The sequence below is a fragment of the Narcine bancroftii genome, chromosome 10 (genome assembly GCF_036971445.1).
Source record: "Narcine bancroftii isolate sNarBan1 chromosome 10, sNarBan1.hap1, whole genome shotgun sequence".
Taxonomy (NCBI): Eukaryota; Metazoa; Chordata; class Chondrichthyes; order Torpediniformes; family Narcinidae; genus Narcine; species Narcine bancroftii.
Genome location: NC_091478.1, coordinates 59,568,357 through 59,587,242, shown reverse-complemented (window position 1 = coordinate 59,587,242; position 18,886 = coordinate 59,568,357). Strand labels below are relative to the sequence as shown.

Here is an 18,886-nt window from a genome sequence, read left to right as displayed (position 1 = left end):
CCCGTATCAAAGCCTATGGTTTTTGAGTGCATCCAGAAAAATGCACATTTTTCTTGAAGTTGGTGAAATATCTTGGTTTCATCATGGACGATGGCCAGATCCACAAAACACTGATGCTATCAAGTGCATGCCTGCACCCACAGATGTGACCACACTGCATTCATTCCTGGGTCTTATCACTCACTACAGTTCATTTTTGCCGGAGATACATAAACTTCATAATCCACTCAACAAGCTCCTTTTACCATGGAAATGGACATCAAAATGTCAAGAGTCACTCAATCGAGTTAAGTCGATGCTAAACACGAACCTGCATCACAGTCTGGGGTAGGTGGGAATCAAAAGGCCATGCAGCACATTCTCTAACAGCAGCAGGACATAACTATGGACAAATTGTAAAGGAAGCTCTAGCAATCATTTTTGCAGAGAAGAAATTCCATAAAATGCCCTATGGACAGCAATTCACTCTTCTGACAGATGACAAGCTGCTCCTAGCAGTATTTTGGTTTAAAGGATTCCCAATTTACACGACAAACCATCTGCAAAGATGGGCAACCATGCTACTTGGTTATGACTTCAAAATTAAATGCCTGCTGACCACAAGTATCGAACAAGCTGATGCATTCTCATGACTCATAAGCGAGCAGGAAACGGGGCCAGAAGATATTCTTGTCGCTGAACTCTCTGTAGAGGCAGAGGTCAACCAGGTGTGCAAAGATGTTATTAATTCACTGCCGGTCCCAGCAGAAAGAGTCAGACAAGCAGGGAGAGAAAATGACCTCCTCCAAAAGATACGGTGTTATCATATTCAGGGTGGCCAAAAACTTGTCCACAAATGGAAATCCAGCCATTCTTCAAAAAACAAGAATAATTTGCAATCACTAATGGATGTCTTGTGCTTGCAGAAAGGATTGCAATTCCCAAAGCTCTGCAATCTACACTCTACACTCCTCAAACAGTTTCACAGTGGACATCCTGGAATGAATCGAGAGCAAGCACTTGCATGAAGCTATGTTTATTGGCCTCTGATGGATGACCAGATTGAACCACTGACATGGTCAGGCATCCGATGTGCGTCAGCTGCGAAATTCCTTGTTAAGACGAATCTACATTCCTGGCCTCAACCAAGCAGGCTCAGGAATCGTCTTCATAGGACCAATTAATGGGGAGTACTACCTAATCATAGTGGACACCTACTCCAAATTGAGATCATCAAAGTAGCTCGGCCAACTACATCGGCTCCAATCATGGAACTCAAGTCTGTATTCCATTGCTTTGGTTCTCCTGTAAACATTAGTTTCAGACTCAATTCACTGCAGCCAGCTTTGTTTTTTTTGTGCAAGCAATATGGCATCATGCATATTCGCTTGCCTCCATATCATCCTCAGTCCAATGGTCAAGCAGAACGTTTTGTGGATGCATTCAAATGAGCTCTGAACAAGATCAAGGGGTCATTCCAAACCCATGAACTCCAGGTGGCACCTTGCCTGCTGTGGTAGGAAAATACGAGTACCACAAAGGTCAGAATCTGGACCGAGAGATTATGGGATGGAACAACAGTACAATCACCAGCGTGGATCCAAAGAAAACAGGTTCATGATGGTCAACATGCCTTGGTGTGGAAATACAGAGATAAGTCAGATGTATGGCAGCTGGGGAGAATCCTTAGAAAAATTGGAGATATTCTCTACCTGTACAAGTTGGACCAGACATGCCAACCAGTTGCTACCAACAGAATGCAACCTCACTAAAACAACCCCTGTGCAACTCAACCTGAATGTCCTGTTGGACACTTTTAAATTTCAGAAACCATTGAACCACGAATCATACCCATCACACGGGAACGAGCCTCTACCTGCTACATCACTGGAACCCGTAAGGAAGTCTCAAAGAGTTCGGAGACCAGTGAAACCCTTCCAAGTGGATCCCAGACTCCACTCATATGAGTAACTAGCTCAAAGTGGGAGATGCAACAACACCCTAAGCAGAGCGACCCCACTGTCGCACAGAGTGACAGTTACCAGTTCTCAGGACTCGAGCCATCAATCAACTAATCCAGTCACATGTGCATGACCTGGCTTGCGAGAGCTCCCTCAGGACTAAGGGCATTGTAAACACTATAAAGTTTTAAAATTGTAAATAAAAGGGCTCCTTCTTTGGATTTGGAAAAACATTGGTGTCTATTGTTTCTCTCTGGTTCTAACGGGGGGGGGGGGGGGAACATTCGGCACATTTACAACAGTATTATTCCCCCTGTCCCTATGGCAGGGGTATTCCACCCCAACGTGACTGGGGGATTATTTTCCCCCAACCCCTTGGTGACTGGGGGACTATCCCCCTCCCCCCCCCCCCCGTGACTGGAGTATAATTCCCCATGACTAGGGCCATTATCACCCTGTGAATGCACTATTACCCCCTGCTGCCAGGATATTCACTCAATCTTCTGTGTATTTGCCCCTGATCAAAGTCTGGTCCTTCATGCTCCATGTTGAATCAACTGCCAGGACATGCAGCTAAGAACCCGTGAGGCTTCACTCTTTTGCTGATGTCAATTCAGCGAGCCCATCTGCCTCGGATGGGCTGGATGATCTATTATCCTTCAGAAATGCTCCCCTTCCTCCGCTCCCTTCGTGTACATTCAGAAACCAGCACGTGGTTCATTTGTGGCTCTTCCACATCCCAGCAGAAATGTAAAGCCTAGATTTGATAGCTTGAGCACCTGATCCAGGCTGATGCCCTCTGCATCGCTGTGGAGGACCTGCACTGTCACAAGGGCTGCGTGGCTGTGTATAGATCCTATAGCTCTTGTTCATGAGCTACTTCAAATTTAGGTTTATTGCCACATGTACCAAGGTGCAACACAACTGTTTGTTTGTGAGCAGTCCAGCTAGTTATCCCATGTACATTACAGTGTCAAACATCGTAATGAGTGTTTATTATCATCTACATATGTACCAGAATTGTTACTTGCTGTAGCCAAATAGGCAAGTAGGATACACCAGATATGACAGAGCATTATATTGCCACAATACACCAACAGAAAAAAATAAATAATAAATATGAAAGGAGAAAAATATTCCCTGTGGCAGTTAGCGCAAGAAAAAGAAGGATGTTTCAAGTGTGCAGACCGATTCTTTGGTGGTTTATGATCAGGGTTGGGGTAGTGCGGGGAGGTTCAAGAGCCTGATAACTGTTGGATAAAAATTCCCTTGAACCTGGAGGTACTAGATTTCAGGCTTCTGCCTGAAGATCTCAGAGAGAATTCAGTGCAGAGTTCCAGAGAGAGAGAGAGAGCAGTTGGCATCAAGCGAAGGTAACATTACCAGTGTGAGGTTTGCTCAGATGTCAGCAGGGAAAGAAACGGTCTTTGAATCTGGCGCTGGTATCTTTTCCTTCTGGGCTCCTCATAGAGGCTGTCTTTCATCCTGAAGAGAAACAACCTCTTCAAAGGCAGATTAGGAAAGCTTTTCACCCATGAGTGCTACTTATTTTTCCCCAGGATGAAATAAAATGATTACAAATGATTGTTGTCATCAAAGTTGATCTTCATTAATATAAGCAAAGCATTTTTTTTTGTATGGCCTCATGGTGTTAGTAATTGCTTGAGAAGATTATAATCAACACTGCATTAGCGTTAGCTTTGTAGCCTATTTATTAATATTGCTGCAGTCATTACATTCATACAGTGCTGTTAACTTGGTGTAAGATAAGAATACACTTCTGAGAAGATTTGCCAGCAGATGCATGGCAGAAAAGTGACTGAAACTTTGATCAGAGAGCTGGGATTACAATGAGCATGTCATGGGGAAAGCTGGATGGTTTCACGGAGGGAACAAAAAAATTAGCTCCGAGAAAGCAGTCAGCACTGAGAATATTGAGTGGGTATTGGCTAGAAAACTTAAACGAGAATTTCAGCTGTGGGTGGGGGGGGGGGGGGGGGGGGTGGGGAAGAGAGGCAGCATGGATGAGATGGACTGAAGCTTGTCTTGTATGTTTTCCTCATGTTTCATACTGCAGTGGGAGGCCTTTTGGGCCAGCAAATCTGTTGGCAGCCATCAGGAAAATCACATTTTCCCCAACCCATTCCCCACTCCACCCCCCACCTTAATTCCCTATAACCTTTTGTCTTTCACTTGCTTCCATATGGGCAGGTGGGGGGGGGGGATTTTCAGTGCCCAATCAATCTCCCATTCTTTGGGATGTGGGAGGAAACCAGGAGCATCATGGAAAGAAGCAACTCCATCACAGGGAGAATGCAGAATCCCCACATAGACAGCACCAGAAGGGTCAGGATTGAACTGAAACAGAAACAGGAGCAGGAGTCATTCATCCAGCCTGTCGAGCCTGCTCCACCATTCATTACCATCATGGCCATGGACCCAGCTTCACCCAGCTGCCCTTTCCCCAGAACCCTCCTTTAATTCCTCTGCAATACAAAAATGATCTGTCTTAAATATATTTAACTATCAGTCTCCACTGTTTCCTCAGGCAGAGAATTCCAAAGATTCATTTGATGCTAGAAGAAGCAGTTATTCCCTCCTCAACTCTGTCTACTCCCCTGAATCTTGGGGCAGAGCTCCCCACATCTGGTCTCTCCTGCTTTCCCAACAGAGGGCTCAGGTGTTGTGTGGCTCAGCTGGCAGATGTTTTCACCGACATCTTTAACATCTCCCTGAGAAGCGCCGTGGTCCCAACGTGCTTCAAAGCTGCCACTGTTGTCCCTGTGCCAAAGACGTCATCTGTGTCCTGCCTCAACGATTACTGCCCTGTCGCACTCACATCCATCGTCGTGAAGTGCTTCAAGAGGTTCAACATGGGGCTCTTCATGTGCCTGCTGTCCTCCTCTCTGAACCCACTGCAGTTTGCTTCTAGGTCCAACTGTTCTACAGATGATGCTATCATTACCGCCCTCCATCTAGCCCTCACCCACCTGGAAAATAAGGACTCATATGTTCAAATGCTGCTTATTGACTTCAGTTCGGTATTCAACATGATCATACCTCAGTGCCTAATAAGGAAGTTGGGCCTGCTGAGTCTAAACACCTCCCTCTGCATTTGGATTCTTGACTTTCTGTCGAGGAGACCTCAGGCAGTCTGGATCGGTAATAGCACCTCCAAGATCAACACATTGAGCACGTTCACTCAGCTGGCCCATGATTGTGCAGCCAAACACAGCTTGAACTACATCATGAAGTTCACTGACGACACAACAGTGGTGGGCCTTATCAGTAAAAACGAGGAGGCAGCATACCGCGATGAAGAGCAGACACTAACAAACTGGTGCAGAGCAAACAATGTTAAAGAAAACAAAGGAAATGGTTGTCAATTTCAGGAGGGTTTGGGAAGATCATGCTCTGTTGACCATTGACGGCTCTACCATTGAGGTCGTCAAGAGTATCAAGTTCATAACATAACATAACAACAATTACAGCACAGAAACAGGCCATTAGGCCCTTCTAGTCTGCACCGAACCAAACACTCCTCTCTAGTCCCACCTACCTACACAATGACCATAACCCTCCACCTTCTTCTCATCCATATACCTGTCCAGCTTTTTCTTAAATAATAAAATTGACTCTGCCGCCACTATTTCTCCCAGAAGCTCGTTCCACACTGCTACCACTCTCTGAGTAAAGAAGTTCTCCCTCATGTTACCTCTAAACCTCTGCCCCTTAACTCTTAACTCATGTCCTCTTGTTTCAATCTCTTCTACTCTTAACAGAAATAGTCTATCCACATCCACTCTGTCTATCCCTTTCATAATCTTAAATACCTCTATCAAATCCCCTCTCAACCTTCTATGCTCCAAAGAATAAAGACCTAATCTGCCCAATCTCTCCCTGTACTCTAGATGCTTAAACCCAGGTAACATTCTGGTAAATCTTCTCTGCACTCTCTCCACTCTGTTTATATCCTTCCTATAATTAGGCGACCAGAACTGCACACAGAACTCTAAATTAGGCCGCACCAACGCCTTATACAATCTCAACATCACTTCCCAACTCCTATATTCCATGCAATGATTGATAAAGGCCAGCATACTAAAAGCCTTCTTCACCACCCTATTCACGTGAGTTTCTACCTTCAGGGAACGATGTACCGTTACTCCTAAATCCTTCTGCTCTTCTGTATTCATCAATGCTCTCCCATTTACTACGTATGTCCTGTTCTGATTCTTCTTACCAAAATGAAGCACCTCACACCTATCAGCATTAAATTCCATCTGCCATTTTTCAGCCCACTTTTCTAAGCAGCCCAAATCCCTCTGCAATCCTTGAAAACCTTCTTCATTATCCACTATTCCACCTATCTTAGTATCGTCTGCATTTTTACTAATCCAATTCACCACCCCATCATCTAGATCATTAATGTATATAACGAACAACAATGGGCCCAATACAGATCCCTGAGGCACACCACTGGTCATCGGCCTCCAACCTGAAAGACAATTTTCCACTACCACTCTCTGGCCTCTCCCTTTCAGCCAATGTTCAATCCATTTGACTATCTCAAAATTTATACCGAAAGACTGCACCTTCCAAACTAACCTTCCATGTGGTACCTTCTTGAAGGCCTTACTGAAGTCCATATAGACAACATCCACCGTGCTACCCTCATCCACATTCCTAGTCAACTCTTCAAAAAATTCAATCAGATTGGTCAAACAGGACCTTCCGCTCACAAATCTGTGTTGAGTGCTCCTGATCAGACCCTGTCTATCCAGATATTTATAAGTACTATCTCTAAGAACTTTCTCCATTAATTTACCTACCACAGACGTCAAACTGGTTTCTCCTAGTGGAGAAACTCACCTGGTCCCTTAACACCAGCTCCATCACCATGAAAATCCAGCAGCATCTTGACTTCCTGCAAAGGCTGAGGAAAGTCCATCTCCCAACCTACATCCACACAACATTCTACAGAGGATGTATCGAGACCATCCTGTGTAACTGCATCACCGCCTGGTTTGGTAGTTGTACCACCTTGGACCGCAATACCCTGCAGAGGATAGTGAAGTCAGTGGAAAAGATCATTGGGGAACCTCTTCTACTATACTCAATGCAGACAGAAAGCAATAAATGTTGTGAAAAACTCCACACGTCCTGCCCGTAAACTGTTCTACTTTCTACCATTTCTACCGTAGCACTCGTGCCCTTACGTTCAGAATGGGAAACAACTTTTTCCCCAAGCTGTCAGGCTCCTGAGCTCCCAGTACAGATGAGGATAGTACATCGTGAACTTTCAATGTATACATCTTAATTCCTTAATATGTTAATTTGTTAACTGCTTTCCTAACTTATGCTTTGTGGTCCTGGAGAAACGCTATCTCATCTTGCACTGTGTGAACATGATAATAATGATAATTAAAGGTGACTTAACTTGGAGTGACATTTGCAATCCTCCAGTCCACTCGAACTATGCCAGACTCCATTGATCCCAGGAAGATCACTACCGATGCCTCCACAATCTCTACAGCTACTCCTTCAAAACCTGAGTGTGCATTCCATCAGGTCCGGGTCACTTACCTACCCTTAGGTCATTTATCCTCCCAAATACCTGCTCTCTCGTGATCTCGACCACACTCACTTGTCTTTTGAGAGAGCCATGAGAGTCACAGTGAAGACTGATCCAAAATATTCATTCAGTTCCTCTGCCATCTCCTTGTCTTCCCGTTACAATTTCTCCAGCGTTGTTTTCTATCGGTCCGATGTTTACTTTGGTCACTCTTTTACTCTTTTTATATTTTAAAAAGCTTTTAGTGTCCTCTTTGATATTATTTGGCAACCTACTTTCATAATTCATCTTTTCCTTCCTAATCACCTTCTTAGTTGTCTTCTCCAAGTCTTTAAAAATTTCCCAGTCCTCTACCTTCCCATTTATTTTTGTTTCCTTGTCTACTCTCTCTTTAGATTTTACCTTGGATTTAACTTCCCTCATCGGCCACAATTGTCTCATTTTCCCATTCACAATTTTCTTTCTTTTTGATGTGTGCCTGTCCTGCACTTTCCTCATTTCTCACAGAAAGTCCAGCCATTGCAGATCTGCTGTCTTCCCCATTAGAGTGTGTTTTCCAATCGCCTTTGGCCAGTTCCTCTCTCACATGACTATTAATTTCCTTTACTCTGCTGAAATACCCACTAGCCTCTCCTTTTCCAATTTTGAAGTGAACTCAACCATATTGTGATGACAACTCCTCAGGGATCCTTTACCGTAAGCTCTCTGATCTTCTCTGGTTCATTGCACAGCACTCAACCTAGGACAGCCGACCCGCTGGTGGACTCATCGGTGGATTCACTGGTGCTGTGATAGTGTTGTGTTCGCTGTGCCGCCTAACCTTTCCCAGATGAGGAGACTGGAACTGCACACATTACTCCAGGTGTGGCCTCGCCACTACCCTGTACAATTCCATCAGATCCTCCATGCTCTTAAATTCAATCCCACCAGCAATGAAGGCCAAAATCCTATTCGCCTTCTTCATCACCTGTTGCACCTGCAAACTACCCTTTTGCAATTCAGGTCTCTCTGTAGTCGAATTTCCTATTTTTCCTTCCAAAGTCATCAGAATGTAAGTCTGGAGATTTACCAGCAGTAACACTGTGTCACGTTTGGGGAGGAGACAGGGTTTAGAATCCTCCGATTGTGAAACAGACAGGGAAGCAATGGGGTTCAGCTGAATGAAATGTGGAGCTGAACCTCTGATAGAGTCACAGAGGTGATGGGGATGGGGCATGGGTCAAGAGTGGGGCTCAAAACACCTTCAACCACACTGAAGCAGGCGCTTTGACTCAGAGTGTTGGTGTTACAGATTGGCTGAATGCCCAGGAGCTCCGACGGATCCAGAAGGTGGCAAACACAGCCAAGTCCTTCACAGTCTCTATCCTCCCATCCTTTGCAGACATCTCTGTGAGCCCATACCTCAAGAAGGCAGCCAACATCAGAGAGAACACCCATCACAACCTCTTCTTACTGCTACCTTCAGGCAGAAGGTCCAGAAGCACCTCTACATTCAAGAGCAGTTACTTTCCAATAGCTAACAGGCTCTTGAAACGCCCCCCGCCCCCAACCTTGTTACATTAATCAGGGACTGCTCTGACATCATTAAAGGTCTGTCTGCACTATTGCATGTCATTTTATTGTTGGCCCTAATTTAGACAATGAGGTGATACAACCACCAGCCTACTGCAGCGGGCGATCTCTGCACCTGCAGGAAGACCACCTAAGGGGCTGACTCCACCTGGCTGGCTGTCAATCAGCCGACCCGAGCCAGTCACACAGGGAGCCACCAAAGCATGAACTGGTGTTCAGACTTTTACTGTTGTACGGTCTTTTGAGCTTTGTGCTTGCTTGCTGCTACCTCAGCCCACCACAGTCATACAGTGCAGGCATTTAATCTACAAGCCCCGTCTATTTTGAATGGTGGGAGGAAGTACAAACTCCTTACAGACAGTGCTGGATTCGAACTCAAGTTGCTGACGCTGGAACAGCTTTGCGCTAACTGTGCCGCTAGGATTTCTGTGAATATTTAATCTCAATCTTATAAGGAGATACAAGATAGAGAGAGGGACCAGTGCAATGCTCCCTCTAATTTTTAGTAGTCAGTGTGTGCAAAAACCTTAGGTTGTGCACATTTTTGTCCTGTCACATGCACACTGATTGCTTGTGCAGATGTAAACTTGAAGTTGTTTCAAGATCACTTTGGCACAGCCTCTCTCTTATGGCGAATAAAACTGTATTGGCAGGTTTTAATATAATACAAGTATAATTGGATTCTACAAAGTAACACGTTCAGTTAAGATTTTATGCTCTACTTTGTACGCACATTGATTTCCTTTGTCCACTGGTTGCAAAACGTGGGTGTGCGTGCACACACACACACAATTTAGAGGGGATGGTGGATCACCTCCCAGAGGGAAGTGGGGGCTTCCATCAGCCTCCTTCGACCGTCCATCAGTAGGGTGGTCATGAAGGACTGAGAGCTCTGCACTGCTCAAAGTACTATGCAGAACCTTTCACATTGTGGCACTGTAAACTGTGAAAGGAAGCACATTTTACCATGCAATTTACACATTGTTTGGCTCCTTGGAGCCCCCCCCCCCCAACAAAGGAATTAAATCTTGACATTGGCATTATAAATGGGCATTACCAGCTGAACTAACAGCTTCAGCCCCGAATTTTGGCTGCACTGCGAATTGAGTTTACTGATCTGAACCTCACAGCTATCATTAGCCTCTTTTAAATTGCAGCATCTGGGTCGCCCACCTAGAACCCAGGCGCAATTACTGGGGTAAGTGGCTGGAAGCACTTTCAAATCACAGGGGAATCGACCCATTAAATCGCCAAGCATGTGATTTAAGGGGGGGATCCCTCCCCCACAATGACGCGTCACCGGAAGTACTGCTGGATGTTCGGATGCTGGCTGCCCGGTGACGCATGCATGCAAGCGCTGACCGTCAACGGAAAAAGCAGGCTGGCCATTTTCCTGTTCCAATCGCTCATGGACACGACCTAGGTAAGTGTAACTGACCTCTGAGGTAGGTCAGGGACTCGGTTGGATTCCCTTTCTACCTGCTGCCTAACTGAGTCACGAACTTGGCCAATTTTGCCCGGGTTAACCCCATTTTACACGGCAGTTTGAAAGGGCCTACTGAATTCAAGTTCCATTCCTTTTCCCAGGTTAGCTGAAATAGTGAGCTCACCCAGAGCAGAAGCAAGTAATTGGGTCCAAATTTCTGGGCTGGAACATTTAAAACTTGCATTTCTTTTTCTCTATTTCCCTTTTCAATTATTTATTCTTTTGAAAGTTTTTGTTGAAGCTCGCAGTGCCAACCTTTCAGAGATATGGAATTCTAAATTATAGCAATTTGCTCCCTAACAATAGAGCTCACTTCATCTCTTTGCTTGCAGATGTTTCTTCCCTGTGTTTGTGCTCTGTTTTCTGAGGCATTGACCATCTGGGAAACCATTCCACAAGTGCTATGGCTCTACGGCAAGGGTGGGTTGACTTTTGACTTGCGTGTCCATCATTCTGGACCCTGTGACCACACAGGAAGGTTTTTAAAAATGGCAGCTCCGCTTGTTTGAATCTGGGAGAGCTGGGAGCTGAGACACAAGAGCTGCTCCGTAGGATCCTACTGCCCAGTCATGATGCTGATGGCTCAATTTAAGCTTTAAATGGCCTGTTAAAGGAGCCAATGGTGGTTTTTTAAAATTCTGCATTCTCAGAAATGGCAGCACCTCTGCTGGGAAACTTACCCTGAGGGGTTGAAGACTCCAGGGGAGCAGTGGACCAGCACCAGAAATGGCGAGTGCCTGCACACCACCCCTGTTGAGAAAAGGAAGCATGGGACGCATCCCTGCAGCTAAGGTCATCACAGCAGTGGGCCAGCAAAGGGCTCAGCGGCAGGAGGGTCCACACAGGCTGCGGGCTATTGGCAACCTGCAAACGAAGGACTCACGGCAGTCTGCGGGCTTCTGGCAACTTACAGTCAAAGGACCCACTTGGGCTACAGACTCGTGGAGACTGGCCCATGGGAAACAGGCATCGGAATCAGGATTTGAGAGGGTGCTGAGGGTAAGAATGGCTCCTGAAGGGCATTGGGTGCTGAATGGTTCCTGATTGTATTGAAAATTTGGAACTGGAGCTCAGATTTTAAATTTATTGTCAGAGTACAAACATGACTTCAGATACAACTCTGAGATTCTTTTCCTGTGAACGAGGGAGAACTACTACTTATTAGTAGTGTAAAAAAACTATGCAGCATACACATGTAAACAAATAAAACTGTAAACAGATAACAAATGTAAAACCGACTGAAATATAGAGAGAATTTAAAAAATCAATAAACTGCACAAGTAAGAGTCCTTAAATGAGTCTGAGCACATGACTTGTCACTGCGGGAGCGGGCTCCCCCTTAAATTGCCGGGTTGGCGATTTAATGGGTAGATCCCCCTGCGATTTAAAAGGTGCTTCCAACCTCTTTGCCCCAGTAATCGCACCTGAGTCCCAGGAGGGTGACCCAGGGGCTGCAATTTAAAAAGGGCTAATTGTTAGAGGCATTGGGTAATGCTCATTGCAACTCATTGTTTGCCTCATACCAGACAAAAGTTACAGTATATTGTGTGCATTACATTTTTCGGCATTGTTATGTGACAACAAAAGGAACCTGGAAGTTATCATTTCCTGATGGAACCAGTTTGTGGGCTGCAGGTCCAATGAAAAGAAGCTGTCATCGTTAAGGAGAGGGAGAATCCCAGGTCTGTACTTGTGAATATGTGTGTGTTGTCATAGCAACAATCTTTCTCTCATTGTCAGCAAGACCAAGGAGCTTATTGCAGACATCAGGAAGGGGAAACTAATGGACCACACACCTATCTTCAGGAACAGTGGTAGAAAGGGTTAGTACCTTCACATATTGAGCAGCCACATATTGAGGGACCTCTTTTTTAAAAAAAAATTATTTCTCACACTGTGAACCATATTGAAGGACCTTTTCTTGAGCCAGCGCATCGAGGAAACTATGCAGAAGGCATAGCCTTCTAAGCCTTTGTTTTCTATGGCATCTGAAGAGATTTAGCATATCATCATATACTCCATGGGACTTTTATGGTATTCTGATTGGTTGCATCACCACGTGGTTGGGAAACTTGGCACGAAGAAGGCTACAGAAAACACCAGACCTAGGCAGGTCCACAACAACCTCTGATCTCCCATCCACTGCAGCCATCAATGTGAACCACTCCCTCAAGAAGGCAACCAATGTCTGAAAGGTTTCCCCCACCTCCCTCTCCCTGGTCATGACCTCTTCTCACTGCTACCTTTGGCCAGAAGATACAGAAGTCCAGCTGCCAGCAGAAGTGGTGAAAGCCGGCTCAATTTTAACATTTAAGAAGAATTTGGACCGGTACATGAATGGGAGAGGGATGGAGGGCTATGGACTGGGTGCAGGTCAGTGGGGACAGGCAGATAAATAACTAGAAGGGCCAAAGGAGCCCTTACCTGTGCTGTAATTTTTCTGTGGTTCTAACAGTTGGTTCCAACAGCTATCAGGCTCTTGAATCTCCGACATTACTATATCCCTTACCATAAACTACTCTGGGACCATCAAAAGATTTGACTGCACTACTGAAGTGTCGCTTCTCTTCAACTACTGCAAACTGTGAATATTTATCTACCAGTATCCATACTTTCATGTTTATTATCTCTCTTTCTGTCTTGCCATACTGTAGTAATTTAGTTTATACTATTGTGGTTGGAGAATCTTGCTTACCTTTGTGGCTACAGCAAGTGAGAATTCTGGTGCACCTGTACATTGTCCTTATGGGTATGACAATAAATTGTCATTTATATCGACATAGCCCAGTCACTCCTGAAGGGCAATTGATGCACTATTTACTTAAACAAATGGCCATTCTTTGAGATGTGGGGGGTTGCGGGGGGGGGGGAGAGGTTTACCAATGCAGTAACAGGGGGAGCCTGAAAACTCCACACAGATCGTACAGCAAGTCAGGATCGAACCTAGTTCACTGGAGCAGTAAAGCAGTGACACAGCTGATCCAGGCTGCTGCTAGAGGAGCTGAGACCAGGAAACAGAGCCTTGCAAAAGTAACCCTGAGTTTTATTCACTGGAGCCAATATAGTTTTAAATTTAGACATACTGCTCAGTAACAGGCCCATGAGCCTGAAGTGCCCAATTACACCCAATTGACCTGAATACCCAGTATGTTTTTGATGGTAGGAGGAAACCAGAGCTCCTGGAGGAAACCCACCCAGACGTGGGGAGAACAAAAAATCGCCTTACAGGCAGCCTGGGATTCGAACCCCAGTCCCAGTCACCGGGACTGCAACTGCGTTGCGCTAACCGCCACACCAACTGCCTTCAAGTCGGACCAATGGACTGTTAACAAAACCAAGCTGCCCACTTCCCAGAACCTTACATGATCCTGGTGGAGGTTCTCCAACCTGGAACATTATTGACCTTTCTCCTTCTGCAGCTATTGACTGCCCTGATGAGCGTTTCCACCACGTTCTGCTTTTGCTTGTGACGTGGCTCCAGTTCTCAGCAGCTCATAAGGACTCGGTTTGTTGGTCTGCGGCAGAGAACCTCACTAAAACACAGACATAACTTCATCAGGGTTTACAGCATGGAACCAAGCCCATGAAGTCCATTTAGACCACTGGTCACTGATGACACTGGGGCTACTGTTAGCTGTCAGCTCTCTGACTACAGAGCAGAATCCGATTTCTGTTCAGCTCCCCACAAAAGTAGTTTGATGTCCTGCATGTGTATTTGAGGAGTGTGTGCTACAAGGTGAGTGGTTTTGCAAGTGGAATGAGCCAAGTTGAGGGGTTTGTTGTCACCTTGCTGGCAGATCTGGGAACGATGGAATGAAAGGGAGAATGCCGATGGTATACAAGGTATCTGACGTGGTTGGGGCATGGAGTAGTAGGGGAAAGAAGTCGTCTTACAGCCATTTAACACTTTAGTTACTGTATACTTGGAGCTCTTTGTGCCATTCTGCTCACCCCCATTACAGGAATTATGTGGATACTTTGGAAAGGGTGCAGAAGAGATTTACCAGCACTCTTGTCTGGATTTGAGGATATGAGGAGAGGTTCGACAACCTGGGTTTTTTTCTCCCGATGGACCATGGGGGGTGGGGTTGAGGGGAGACCTGGTGGAAGTCTCTAAAATTATTTCAGGCATAGATAGATCAAACAGAATATAATTTCCAGGGCAAAAATGTCAAATACTAGAAGTCAGGCATTTAAGGTGTGGCGAGCGCTTTGTGGGACACAGATTTTCACACAGATTTAGGTCCGTGGTAGAGATTGCTAGTGGTGAATGGAAATACAATAGTAGTGTTTAAGCACCTAATAGCCTGAAATCACTTGCGATACTCTGATTGCGGAAGCTAAGTAGGCTAAGGCCTGGTCAGTATTTGGAGGGAAGACCTCCCGGGAACACCAGGTGCTGCAGGTTTCGGTGAGGGGCGCTGGACAAAGTGGCGACTGTTTCACGGTAGACAAAATTTCATGTATGTTACATTCTAAAAATGTAGTATTACATGACAATAATGGAACCTTTACCTTTGAGGCTTTTAGATTAACACATGAATATGCAGAGTGTGGAATCATGTTTGTTTTAATTTGGGCATCATGTTCCACAGACATTATGGGCTGAAGCGACAGTTTCTATGTCCTCTCAGATTGTGTCTGAAATCAAGAGTCGTAGCAAACCAAAGATGATGAATGTTTTTGGATGGAATGGCGTCAATGTTAGGACAACTGCTATTAATGATAAATATTAATGACATGAACTTGGATATGCAGGCCAGTATTTCAGGATTTACTGTAGAGTTCAAACTCAGCCACATACAGTATACCCATTGGCTTTTTTGTTTACATGGTGATACGCCATCAATAACACCAAAAGTCGGGAGTTACTAGACAACAGGCTTTTATTACCATACGTCTTGACACATGCTCCTATTGCTGGCCGATTCCAGGACTCGGGCCTTTATTGGGGAATTCCAGGGGCAGGAGTTACAGGGAGGAGGTGGGCCAGCCATACACAGAGATGCAGTACCAATGGCATAACAGCATCACAGTCGGATCACCGCACAAGGTAAATGAGAAGAACTGCTTCTGGAAGCTGCTGCCTTTAACTGGTGGCAGAATCAGGTTTAATAGCCAAAAGCAACTAGATCTTCACGTATAAAGGAAGACATGCAACAAAGTGGCTCAAGCGGATGATAATGAGAGTTTATGGTCAAGTACACAAGTACAATGTAGCGATGTTCGCAAATTCTTCCTTGCTGCAGCCACACAGATACAGACGATACACCAACAGTGGTATGCACTAAATTATCATGCAACAGAAAACAAAGTAATAACTATGAAAAGATTGATCAATAAATATTCACAGTTGTAGTTAGTGCAAAAAAAAAGTTATCTTTTGGAAGTGCAGAAAGATCTTTCAATGGTCCTGTAGTTTGTGGATGGGTGTGGGTTGCATGGGAGGTTCAAGAGCCCAATAGCTGTTGGATAAAAACTGTTCTTAACCTAGAGGTTCTGGACTAAGGGCTTGACTGAGCTATTTGTTAGCTTCCTGTTGAACGCAGACAGGTTTGATAAGTCATCTTCCTCCACCTGGCCCATTGTGTTTTCTCTTTCCTCTCTCTCCCTTTTTCTGGACTGCTAATCAACTGGCTCTGCTTTCCCATCTGTCCATCATCTGTTACCCCTCCCTGGGTTGCCAATCCCCCACTGGCCCCTGTCCAACCACTGTCACCCTGTCCTCATTACGCTGGCTCTCTCCAGTAGCGATGAAGGTTTCTGGCCCAAAGCATTGACCATTCTTTTTCTCCTGAAGACGCTGGAGATAAAAAAAATGCTGTGTTCCTCCAGCAGATTGTGTTTAGCTTCAGATTCCAGTGTCTCCAGACTCCTGTGTCTCCACCTCCCACTTTACCAGCTATTGCCCCACCCCTACCACCTCCCCCCTTACTTCTTGAGATCACTGATTGGGTGCATCACCCCTCCTAGGCCCTGCCCAACCTCTCCCACCCTGTCCTCATCATACTGTGTGGTGGAACCACTGTATAGCTATTAACACTGTCTGTATGAATGTACTGTATGAGCTGGCCCAACCTCTGCTCCTGTGACTCCTCCCCTCAGAATCCCCATAAAGGCGGTCTTGCCCAAACTCTTCCCTTGGGGTACCTGCCTTGGAACCATATGAGATGTACTGATGTCTTATGGTGATTAAAGCCTATTAATCACAACTCTCAGTCCAATGTGGTTCCTCGATAGTTCTGCCCATGTCCTCTCCATTCAGTCAGTCCTGCGGCAGGGTCTCCACCCGAGACGTTGACTGTCCATTCACCTGACCCGCTGGGTCACTCTCTGCCCCAATTTCTAGTACCTGCAGTCTCCTGTGTCTTCATTTCTCAAGCGGCAGTTGTTTGGATTTTTCTTAATTTAATAGCCTCTCTTTTTCTCCTAAGAGCTAGCTCATTTCTTTAATGAAGTGGAAATGTGAAGAGCAAATAATACAAAATGTTCCTTCTCACATTAGCTGAGGAGCATAGGCTATTAACCAGACACTCAGCCATTTCATTAACATGCCTTTCAGTCTACATTCATTTTGGAGCCTAATTGCCTGGGCTGACATTATTATTCTGACACTTAGGTATTCAATCTTTTAGCAGGTAATAATAGCATATGCAAGACCTGGCAGACGTCTTCACTGACTAGAAAGGGTATCATTTCAGTGAGCTTAGTACCTTTCCTCGACTTAATAAATAGTGTAATAAGCTATTGTCTGGTGGTAAATGATACTTAATTGTGACTCAAACTTTGCATGTAATGCCTTATTGGATCTAATGTCCAAGGCATGGTAATACACCTGAAAACAGGCATCAAAATTAAAAACACAAAATGCTGGAGAAACTCAGCAGATCCAACAGCATGTAGCAAATGTAAAAACACATCACTGACATTTCAGCCTTGAGCCCTTCATCAAGGGTTGAGAGAATGCCGCCAGGGGTCTGTACAAAAGGTTGGGTGGGTGGCGAAGGCAGAAAAAGATAGGTGGATAAGGGGAGGGAAAGGGCAGCAGAAATGAAGGAGAGGAGGGATGGCTGGGGGTGGGTAAGGATGGCGGGAGAGAACTGGAAAGACAGGAAAGGAGAGGGGAAAGAAAAGGCAAGCACGTTTAACAGAAAGCAGTAAAGTCAACGTTCATGCCATTTGGCTGGAGGGTGCCCAGATGGAAGATAAGGTGCTGTTCCTCCAATCTGCCGGTGGTCAGGGCAAGATAGTGAACAAAGGCCATGGGAAGACATGTGGATCTGGGAGTGTGACTCAGAATTGAAATGGTTGGCTTCGGGAGGAGCCACGTGATGGAGTAGTGGCCGGTCGGGAAAACCAGTCCTCCAGGAAAATAGGAAAAAAAGTTAGGAAAAAGCAAAGCATAACAAAAATAAAATATAAGAAATAGAAGATAAAGATGCAGAGAAGAGGAAGAAGATGGCTTCCAATAAGGAGAAAGTAAAAACAACTGGGAAAAAAAGTAGAAAAGTTGCCGGAGAAGAAAGAAGAAAGTCTTACCTGCAGGAAGGAACAGGGTGCTGAGGTGGCGAGAAGCGCCCAACCCTCGAGGTCAGTGCCTGTCCTGCGGAGTTGCGACTCACTGATGAAACTGATGAACAGAATATAGACAAAGTTTTTTTTGAAGAACAAATGAGATCATTAAAAGAGAGGTTATCATTAGAATTTAATGTAATTAAAAGGAAAATGAAAAGAACAGAAGATATAATGTCAAGGTTAGAACTGGTAATGACAGAAATAGGAAAAAGAGTAGAGAATGTGGAAGAGCGGGAAACGGCTGTAGAAATAGAAGTAAATGACAAGAGAAAAATTGGAAGAAAGTGTCAAAAAAATTAGAGATACAAGAGTTGTTATCTCAGAAAATTGATATGTTGGGAAAAAAGTAGAAAAGTTGCCGGAGAAGAAACATGTAGGCGAAACAACATAAAATTAGTGGGCTTGAAGGAGGGTGAAGAAGGCACAGACATGAAGGAATTTATTAAAGGATGGATCCCGAAGGTCCTGGGAATGACAGAAATGCAGGAAGAAATGGAAATAGAAAGGCCACACAGAGCATTAGCTCTGAAACCACAGGCACATCAAAAACCAAGATCCATCTTAGTAACATTTTTGAGAAACATGACAAGAGAAAATATACTGGAACGGGCAAGGAGTAAAGTTAGAGAAGATAATAACCAATACAAGGGTCAAAAATTTTTTTTCTTACCCAGACATAAGATTTGAATTCTTAAAGAGGAGGGAGTTTAATATAGCGAAATCAATTTTATGGAAAAA

At 44.9% G+C, this 18,886-nt stretch overlaps 1 protein-coding gene across 3 annotated transcripts in view; it reads left to right on the top strand.

Moving 5' to 3' along the window:
* Positions 1–18,886, top strand: part of LOC138744601 (RNA-binding Raly-like protein) — an 838,833-nt gene that overhangs the window by 302,363 nt on the left and 517,584 nt on the right. The window contains exon 1 of one of the 3 annotated variants that reach the window (XR_011345643.1): positions 12,328–12,396. The exons of the other annotated variants lie outside the window; for them this stretch is intronic. The gene's annotated coding sequence lies outside the window, so the exon portion shown is untranslated. Of the gene's footprint in view, positions 1–12,327; positions 12,397–18,886 lie in introns of those variants that run through there. 3 annotated transcript variants of the gene reach the window in all.